Genomic DNA, 6,474 nt, shown 5'->3' with positions numbered 1-6,474 from the left:
ATCAGTTAAAGTCTTTATTATGGAGTCTGACAGCAGTGGGGAGGAAAGACCTGCGAAATCTCTCCGTCCCACACCGTGGGTGCCGCAGTCTCCCACTGAAGGAGCTGCTCAGTGCTGTCACAGTCTGCTGCATGGGGTGGGAGATGTTGTCCATCAGGGATGACAGCTTAGCCGCCGTTCTCCTGTCACTCACCACCTCCACTGGGTTCAGAGGGCATCCTAGAACAGAGCTGGCCCTTCGGATCACCCTGTTCAGTCTCTTCCTGTCCCCAGCAGAGATGCTGCCGCCCCAGCAGACCACACCATAAAAGATAGCAGAAGCCACAACAGAGTCATAGAAGGTCTTCAGGAGTGGGCCCTCCACTCCAAACGACCTGAGTCTCCGCAGCAGGTACAGCCTGCTCTGCCCTTTCCTGTAGAGGGCGTCTGAGTTATGAGTCCAGTCCAGTCTGTTGTTCAGATGAACACCAAGGTACCTGTAGCTGTCCACAGCCTCAATGTCCATACCTTGGATGTTCAGTGGTTGCAGTGGAGAATGCTTGTGCCTGCGGAAGTCTACCACCAGTTCCTTGGTTTTACTGGCGTTGATCTGGAGGTAGTTCAGCTGGCACCAGTCCACAAAGTCTTGAGTCAGTCCTCTGTACTCCTTGTCGTCCCCATCAGTGATGAGGCCGACTATTGCAGAGTCATCAGAGAACTTCTGCAGGAAGCACTGGGTGGAATTGTGGGAGAAGTCTGCAGTGTAGATGGTGAAGAGGAACGGAGCCAGAACCGTTCCCTGTGGGGCCCCCGTACTGCAGACGACCCTGTCCGACACACAGCCCTGAGTCCTCACATACTGTGGTCGGTCGGTGAGGTAGTCCAGGATCCAGGTAGTGAGGTGATGGTCCACTCCAGAGTTCTCCAGCTTGTCCTTTAGAACCGAGGGAAGAATGGTGTTGAAGGCACTGGAGAAATCAAAGAACATGATTCTCCCAGTGCTTCCAGCGGTCTCCAGGTGAGCGAGGGAACGATGTAGGAGGTGAATGACGGCATCATCCGCTCCAATGCCAGGCTGGTAGGCAAACTGAAGTGGGTCCAGTGATGAGCTTATTAGGCGCCGAAGCTGAGCCAGGACCAACCGCTCCAGGGTCTTCATCAGGTGGGATGTCAGAGCCACCGGCCTGTAGCTGTTGAGGTCCTTGGGGTGTGAAGTCTTTGGCACTGGTACAACACAGGAGGTTTTCCAGAGCTGTGGGACTCTTCCCAACCTCAGGCTCAGGTTGAAGAGGTGCTCCATCACCCCACACAGTTGGTCCGCGCAGGACCTGACGACCCTCGAGCTGATGCCATCTGGACCCGCTGCCTTCTTGCCATTAATCCTCCTCAGTTCCCTCCTAACCTGGGTGGTTGAGAGAGACAGGCTGGAGCCTTGTGTTGAGTGTGTATTGGATGCTGCAGTTGGGGGTGGGGGGGAGTGAGCAGGGTGAATAGAGGAGGTGTGAAGTGTCTGAGGTGGAACAGCAGCAGTGGGGGTGGGTGAGTCTGCAGCCGATGTTGCAGACTGCCTCATGGCTGAATCAAATCTGTTGAAGAAATGATTCAGTTCATTTGCCCACCTCACATCCCTCGCAGGCAGTATCGAACAATACACAATTTTTAATTTATTTTATCAACTTTCCTTCTGACGATGCTGTCTGTGTTGAGTGCTCAGTGGATCTGCGCTCGACAGTGCAGCCTAGGCGGAGTAGTCGAACGCAGATTCACTGAGCGCAGGGCAAGCTAGCGAGACAGAAGTTAAACTCTCCTTGCAACATGGCAAATTGAACCTTCCCCACCCTAATTCAGAATCAGAATCAGAATCAGAAAGGGTTTTATTGCCAAATGTTGAGCGGGTTTACAACATTAGGAAATTGCTGCGGTGCTTCAGTGCAGACATATTGTTATAAATTAAGCTTAAATAGACATGAAAATAAAAATGGGAATAAGAATTAAAAGTGCTAAGTAGATAGATAGATATATACATGATATATACATGAGTGCAGGTGGTGATCAGTGCCAAACATGGAATGATGCAGTGAACACAGCGTAGGTTCATGTATTAGTGGTGGGAACAGTCATACGGTTATTGTTCATGTGTTCAACAGCAGAGGAGAAGAAACTGTTCTTTTGAGTTAATATATATATATATATAATTTTAATAAATGACAAATTAAAAAGGCATGAACATTTTTTTTTGTATCGAAAAAATATCGAACTGTGACACCAAAGTATCAAACCGAACCGTGAATTTTGTGTATCGTTGCACCCCTACTATACTCCATACTGGTACCCAGGTTGTTGCACTGTATTTATTTGTATTACTTTATTACTTGTTATTCTGTTTTTTAAATCTGTTTTTTTTTTTTTTAAATTCTGTTTCTTCATTATTCTGTTTCTTTTCGCTTTTCGCTCTCTGTACGTAATTTTCATTCCACCTCATGTAAACTTGTGATGCAAATGACAATAAAGCTTCCTTGGATCCTTGAATCAGCATTGCGACTGACCTGTGATAATGTCTGAGCATCCAAGAAGTTGGCTAATTCAATTATCACTGGCAAACCAATGTGAGTAAACTGTAAACTAATCTGGCTAAACTAAATAGCAAACCTAACTTAAAAATGTATTTACTATATTCTATAAATTAATAAAGAAAAAACTTATACTGACTATTTGTTCTAGGAGAGAGTTTTATATAAACAAGCACATATTTGAGGACATTGCAACGTTATGACATTACAACAAAATGATTGGTCAGTACCAATGTTGATCCTGGATTAGCATTATTATACGGATGCAACACCAACACAAGGACATCAGATACACTGTCACTCATCATGAAAAACAGCATGCCAGAGTCATGCCATGGCCTCAACATAAAAGACAATACCTCTTACAAATACCTCTGTCATGAGAGTGATAAACACACAGTGCAACATTATAGATTACAGATTAAGTTACTAAACTGCTGATCTTTTGTCTTGATGCATGCTCAGTCATCCAGGTAATGAAATCCCAAAAAATGGATTCTGTTCATTTGGATGTAACATTTTGAGTGGGAGAAACACTTCGTAACTCATCCAAGTGACTTCTTCAGTCTCAACTGTCTGCAGGTTTCCTCAATCTCAAAAACCGTGCCTTTGCAGAATTACTAAAACTAGCACCACTGGCAAACAGTGGGTTGTGAGGTAGTTTCTTGATCATTAACCATTTATGACTGTCACTGCTCAGTGACAGAAATACTTATGAGCCCCTGAAACAAGCCCAGGAAGTGGTAACAGGAAGAGGGTGATAGATTGTCTGAAGCAGTTAGAACAACTGCTTCAGCCATTGTTATACACAGACACAAATTTTCAGAGGCTTAGAAGTAATTGAACAAATTAGCATTAAATATAAGAAAAGTCAATGACTGAAGTCTCTCTCTGTCTTCATATTTCTCAGTAACTTCAGTAAACACATGTTCTGTTGGGCTGAGATCAGGTGAATGGCTTAGCTAGTGAAAAATATCTCATTTCTTTACCTCAAGAAACTCTTGGGTTGCTTTTACAGTAAGCTTTGGGTCATTATACATTTGCACTGTGAGCCACCATTTGATCAATTTTACAGCATTTGGCTGAATATGAGCGCAGAGTATTGCGCTGTACAATTCACAGTTCATCCTGCTACTTCTATCAGCAGTCACATCATTAATAAACACTAGTGAACCGGTTCCACTGGCAGCCATATATTCTCATGCCATAACACTGACTCCACCATGTCTGACAGATGAAGTGGTGTACTTTGTCACCTCGCAGTTTCAGACATGCAGATTTTCAGTAAGGTCAACAAGTTGTTGGACAATGACAGACCTTTTAAAATTCCCCCTCTCTGCACGATATATAATTAAAAAACAAAGCAAACAAAAAAAAACAACCGCGATGTGATTGAAGTCCATACCACAGGCTATACCCAGGGACAGTCTATATTGTGTACCTTTAGGACCAATTGTCCTAAAACTCGGTCACCTATAACACCTTAAAGTTTCTGGCTTTGATCCTCAACCCGTTGGTAGGCAACTCTAAACATTACATCCAGAACAGTTAGTTTCGGTCATTGTGCAAGGGTACTGTTTATTCATGTTACAGCAACTCATGAGTGAATGAACATGGTGCAATAAAAGTACTTTTAAAAGTAAATTTTTCCAAACTCTTACATGTACTTAAATTTACTGGAGTAGGGTTAGGGGTTGCCACTTCAGCATGCAGTGAAATTCTATACTCTTGCTAATAACCTACTAATTTTATTCAGGCGTGTTGCAACAGGGACACATGGAAAAGTTTCCGGACACCGGTCCTCGAGGACTGGAGTTTGAGACCCCTGCTCTAGTCTAACCTCCCTGGTACCTGTCCTAGCCTGTGTAACACAGACTTCCTCCCACCCGTAGGGTTGCAGCAATATCTAATGCGTGCATCACCTTTTGCCCTTAAATGGTGTCAAATTTGTAAGGAAAATGTGAGTTGAGCACCAGAGTTGAGTATGTGGGTTGCGGCCATGAAAAATTTGCCAATAACAAACAGTTTATTTTGCTATTGACACTTGTTGGGTGTCGTTTATAGAATTCTGAAAAAACAAGCCACATCCACAATTTAAGATTTTATTCTTTTAACAAATAGGGGCGTCAATAACATGTGGAAGAACAATACGCAGCCACAACAGCCTGGTATCTCAGCCTCATGCTGGTCACCAGGTTGGCCACACACTGCAACTCAGCCAGTGTGTGACCAAGTGCTGTGTTGGTCACTCTGTTAAATGGGGTTGTGTCCTTGTTTTATTTTGTTACATTTTTGGAAGAACCAAACTGCAGGTTCAGAGAGTGTTTCATTTTGCAACAACAGTATGTCATTGATATCTATGATCAACTACTTATTCCAAGACAAAACCAAGTTCCCGAAGGATGTACTAAAATATATTCTGTAGATACCATCCAAGATGTTGGGTCTAAATACCCCCTTTACGAAGTTCTACCAGAGTACTGCACTCAAGCTTGTATCTTTTTCCGACTTCTACAAGTTCATTTTTTTTGTGATTAATATTTTATTGTGCTTTTAGAACACTACAGTCCACTGCAGAGACAGGTTACATCACATAAAAAAAAACATCAGCATAGCAGCAGAACAGTAGAGAATACAAAACCAAAATGAGGGGGGACAAACAAAGCAAGAGAAACAAAAAAACAACAACAAACAAACCAAAAAAAACAAAAACAACAACAACAACAAAAAAGAAACAAAAACAGCCAGCCTTTGACTATGTGGGTCTCACTGCATGCCACACTCTGACATCCCTGAGAGTGCTTTGTCAGAATTCCAATGTCTGTCCCACTCTAAGTTCTAGTCTGATCCTTTTATTCTGGACAGATATGGATCCCACTTCAGATGGAAACTCTCCACTTTGTTCAGAAGCCTGTATGAGAGTTGTTCTAGTGCAGCGAGTCTCCCTAGTTGAATATGCCATACAGAGACAGGTGGGGTGGAAGGGGCCTTCCACTGGGAGATAATGAGTTTACGCCCCAGCATCAATGCAGTCTGTACCCACTCAGCAGCTTTAGGCGGAGCATATTTAAGGAGTGATGGGTCCCCCAAAACAAATATAGTCTTGGTGAAAAAGGAATATCCCATCGTATGGTTGATTTGATAAAGTCATGTATCTCAGTCCAAAAGATTTGGGTTTTAGGAAAGGGCCAAATCATATGGGTCAATGTGCCCACCCCAGTCTAACATCTCCAGCATTCAGGGGACTGCATGAGGTTTGTCCTATACAGTCTATGTGGCGACCAGTAAATTCAGTGTAGTAATATGAATTGGATTAGTCTCGTTCTAAGTTCCCTGGACACCTTTTTACTATTCTGCAAAATTGTAGTCCATTCCTGATCTGTAAAAACCACATCAAGGTCAGATTCCCAAGCTAACCGGAGGGTGGGTAGCCCTTTACTCGTGCCCTTAACAAGCACTGAGTAATATTTAGAGACTTCACGACCTCCCCCAAAGATTTATTTTGATGTAGCTGAGATATTCAATAGTTGGAGGTGGTGTGGAGGAGGAACCAAAGGTTTTCAGCAATAAGTGCCGGAGCTGCAGGTACCTCCAAAACTGACTCTGTGGCAACTGAAACTGTTCTTTAAGGTCGTTGAAGGACTTGAGAGTTCTCCCCTGATTAGAGATGAGTATTGATAAGATTTTCACGATTCCGATTCCATTTTCGATTCTGTTTAACGATTCGATTCTTTATTCTTTTTAAAAAAAGAGAACACTAAGGTCGCTTAGCTTAGAACTTTGTTTTATATCTTCTCTTTGAACAAGATAGAAATTTAGGAGTAACATGGCCTTACAAACCCAACAGTGAGATCTTAAGAGATCCACAGCCTACGGCTCTTCAATGGGTCACAGGGTCCCCAGGAAAAAAAATTGTAAATGTAAA

This window comes from Astatotilapia calliptera, chromosome 10 (genome assembly GCF_900246225.1).
Source record: "Astatotilapia calliptera chromosome 10, fAstCal1.2, whole genome shotgun sequence".
Lineage (NCBI taxonomy): Eukaryota > Metazoa > Chordata > Actinopteri > Cichliformes > Cichlidae > Astatotilapia > Astatotilapia calliptera.
Note: the sequence above shows the minus strand (reverse complement) of the source record.